At 40.5% G+C, this 4257-nt stretch overlaps 1 pseudogene; it reads left to right on the top strand.

Annotated features, from left to right (window-relative positions):
• Positions 1–2471: 2471 nt before the first annotated feature.
• On the top strand, positions 2472–3849 carry LOC111820578 (tripartite motif-containing protein 60-like; annotated as a pseudogene).
• Positions 3850–4257: the final 408 nt, after the last annotated feature.

Here is a 4257-nt window from a genome sequence, read left to right as displayed (position 1 = left end):
AAACGAGACTAAATGGGCACAGAAACCTAGGGACAAAGACGAGAAGGCAGGAAGGAACAGGAAAGCTGGTAATGGGGAACTCATGTTGGAGAAGGGGAGAATGTTGACATGTTGTGGAGTTGGCAACCAATGCCACAGAACAATGTGTATTAATTGTTTAATGAGAAACTAATTTGCTCTGTAAACCTTCATCTGATGTGCAATAAAAAAAAAGAAGATGATGGAAGCAGTACACAGAGTCACTGTACCAAAAAGAATTGGTTGATGTTCGACCATTTCAGGAAGTAGCATATGACTAAGAACCAATGGTACTTAAGGAAGAAGTCCCAACTGCACTGAAGACGTTGGCAAAAAAACAAGGCTCCAGGAATTGACGTAATACCAAGTAAGATGTTTCAACAAATGAATGCAGTGCTGGAAGTGCTCACTCATCTATGCCAAAAAATTTGGAAAGCAGCTACCTGGCCAACCGACCAGAAGAGTTCCCTATTTATACCTATTCCAAAGAAAGGTGATCCAACAGAATGCGAAAATTATCAAACAATACCATTAATATCACAGGCAAGTAAAGTTTTTTGGAAGATCATTCAAAAGCATTGTAACAGTGCATTGACAGGGAACTGCCAGAAATTCAAGCTGGGTTCAGATGAGGACGTAGAACGAGAGATATCCTTGCTGATGTCAGATGAATCTTGGCTGAAAGCAGAGAATATCAGAAAGATGTTTACCTGTGTTTTATTGACAATGTAAAGACATTCGACTGTGTGGATCATAACAAATTATAGATAACATTGCCAAGGATGGGAATTCCAGAACACTTAATTGTGCTCATGGGGAACCTGTACCTAGACCAAGAGGCAGCCATTTGAACAGAACAAGGAGATACTGCATGGTTTAAAATCAGGAAAAATGTGCAAGGTTGTATCCTTTCACCATACTTATTCAATCTGCATGCTGAGCAAATAATCTCAGAAGCTGAACTATATGAAGAGAAACATGGTATCAGGATTGGAGGAAGACTTATTAACAACCTGCTTTATGCAGCTAACATAAACTTGCTTGCTGAAAGTGAAGAGGATTTGAAGCACTTACTGATGAAGATCAAAGACTACAGCCTTCAGTATGGATTATACCTCAAGATAAAGAAAACAAAAATCCTCACAACTGTGCCAATAACATTGTGACAAATTGAGAAAAGATTGAAGCGGTCAAGGAATTCCTTTTGCTAGGATCCACAATTGAAGCCCGTGGAAGCAGCAGTCAAGAAATCAACAACATACTGCATTGATCAAATCTGCTGCAAAAGACCTCATTGAAGTGTTAAAAAGCAAAGGTGTCACTTCAAGAACTAAGGTGTGCCTGACTCAAGCCATGGTGTTTTCAGTTGTCTCATATGCATGAGAAAGCTGGACAATAAATAAAGAAGATGAAAGAATAATTGATGCCTTTGAATTATCATGTTAATGAAGAATATTGAATACACCATGGCCTGCCAGAAGAATGAGCAAATCTGTCTTGGAAGAAGTACAGCCAAAATGCTCCTTAGAAGTGAGGATGGCGAGACTTTGTCTCACATACTTTGGACATGTTATCAGGAGGGACTGGTCCCTGGAAAAGGATGTTATGTTTCGTAAAGTAGAGAGAGTCAGTGAAAAGAGGAAGACCCTCAATGAGATGGACTGACACAGTAGCTACAACAACCGGCTCACGCATAACAACCGTTGTGAGGATGGTGCAGGACCGGGCAGTGTTTCATTCTGTTGTACATAGGGTCACTATGAATCGGAACCGACTGGACGGCACCTAACAGCAATGTAGTATAATCACCTCTATGATGAGATATGATATAACGCAATCAATTCCGTGACTGGAACTGATATAATATAATCACCTCCATGATGAGATCTGCTATGAGCAGTCTATCATATATATGGGGAGTTTCCATGGGGGCATGGCCTGCCTCTAGTATATAAATGGATGTTCCAGCAAGGATCATTCTTGCTCTAGATCCTGCGTCTGACTCTTCATCATCTAACCTCTAGTTCTTGGGATGTGAGTTAGCAGCCTACCGTCTGACCTGCCGATTTTGGGTTTGTCAGCCCCTGAAACCACGTGAGTCAGGAAAACCCTCCAGTCTGATGCCTGACCCACAGATTTGGGACTTCCCAGACTCCACAACTGCAAGTGTCTTGCAATTGTGGTTCTTTCCAGACCAAGAGGACTCTAAGTCCAACCTTTGATTTGGGAGGACCAGTGGATACAGGAGGAGAAGATAATAAGAATATCAATAATTTGCTGTAGAGTCATGACTCTTCTTGGCAGCTTCCTGTGGAATTGGAGGGAAAAGACAGAAACACTACATACTGACTTCCAAATAGGAGGGTGAGAACTGAGGTCTTCATCTCACTTCCTAGCTTCTGGGTAACAGGCTTTTCTGAAGAGTTTCCTCAGACTGAAACACTCACTGCACAATGGACTTTGCAGCCTTCCTGGCTGGCCTCCAAGCAGAGGCCAGCTGCCCCATCTGCCTGGAGTGTCTGAGAGACACAGTGACCATTTACTGTGGCCACAACTTCTGTTACCCCTGCATCCATCAGTGCTGGGAAGGTCTACAGGACATCTTTCCCTGTCCTATCTGCCTCCATCACTGCTATAATGGGAACCTACAGAAGAATACCCAATTACATCACATGACTGATATTGCTAAGCAACTTTCCATCAAGAGGAGCAAGAGGAAATGGCAGGAAGAGAAACACTTGTGTGAGAAGCGTAACCAGGTGCTGGTCCTGTTCTGTGAGCAGGACTCGGAGCTGCTGTGTCCCTAATGCAGGATCTCTTCCAACCACTACCTGATGCCCAGAAAGCAAGCTATAACTAGTCACAGGAGGAAGTTCAAAAGGTACATTGAGCCCCTGAGAGAGCAAGCTGAGGATGCTGAGAAGGGGCTAGAAATGCAAGCCTCAAAGTCGTTTGAATTGGGGGGGAAAGTGGAAAATTTGAGAGGAGAATTAAACTGTGAATTTAACCAACCTAAGCATTTACTGGACCAGGAACAGGATGCCATTTTTTTGGAATTAATGATAGAAGAGAAAGATGTTGAAGAAAAACTAATTGAGAACAATAGCCAAATTTCTGAGCATTTTCCACGCTAAAAAATCTGCTTAGTGGAGTTACAGAAAAATGTGTGCAGGCAGACCTGCATTTACTGAAAGGTATTGAAAACATCTACAACAGGTATAAAAACCTAAAAACCCCTGCAGTCTTTTCATATGAATTAAAGAAGGAGAGTTGCTATCTCTCTCCACAATATTTTGGCCTGCAAAAAATATGATCAGCACATTTAAGGAAGATTTGACACTAGATCCTGAAACTGCTGACCCCAAATTTATTATTTCTGAAGACAGAAAAGGTGTGAAATATAGACAGATGAAACCAGACTTGCTTTACAATCCCAAGAGGTTTACTTTTATCCCAGTTGTCCTGATTTCTGAAGGTTTTGATGCTGGCAGGCATTACTGGCACCTATACTAAAGTAAGAGGTATAGGTGAATGGTGCTTAGGTGTATGTAAAGAATCTTTTCCTAGAAATGCTATTAAGTCACCATCTGCAGAAGACGGATGCTGGCAAATTCAGCAGGGAACTGTTATTTGCGAGACTTCGGATACAGAACAAGTCATACGGATTATCATTTTTCTGGATTATGATTTGGAGAAGTTTCATTTTATAACTGGAATAATAAATCTTATCTTTATAACTTAACTGATACTTTTACAGAAAAACTTAGGCCTTATTTCTCTCTTGGATCTACTTAAAACTCTGTTATAATCTATGTAACCGCAAATGAATGATGGATGAGCTCCTTGGAAGCCTGATTTGTGTCTTGTTAGCTTCTGTCTCTGTAATTATGGAATGTCTTTAGGATATTGTATAATACAATCCCTGTTTAATTTTTTTCACTTTTTGATTCTTATATTTTATATTAAAATCTAAATTTTTGCATTTTCCTCTGATGTGTTATATGTACACTTAAACTTAATATAGACTATATTCTATGGTTTCATTTCTCTAGAAGTCATTCTACATTTTTTTCTTCATTGTAATTTAGATGAAGGTTTACAGAGCAAACAAGTTTCTCAATAAACAATTAAGACACATTGTTTCGTGAGATTGGTTGCCAACCCTGCGACATGTCAACACTCTCCCCTTCTCCACCTTGGGTTTCCCATTACCGGCTTTCCCATCCCCTCCTGCATACT

This window comes from Trichechus manatus, unplaced genomic scaffold (assembly GCF_000243295.1).
Source record: "Trichechus manatus latirostris isolate Lorelei unplaced genomic scaffold, TriManLat1.0 scaffold00043, whole genome shotgun sequence".
Taxonomy (NCBI): Eukaryota; Metazoa; Chordata; class Mammalia; order Sirenia; family Trichechidae; genus Trichechus; species Trichechus manatus.
The sequence above is the reverse complement of the archived record's forward strand: the minus strand, read 5'-3'. Positions and strand labels throughout refer to the sequence as shown.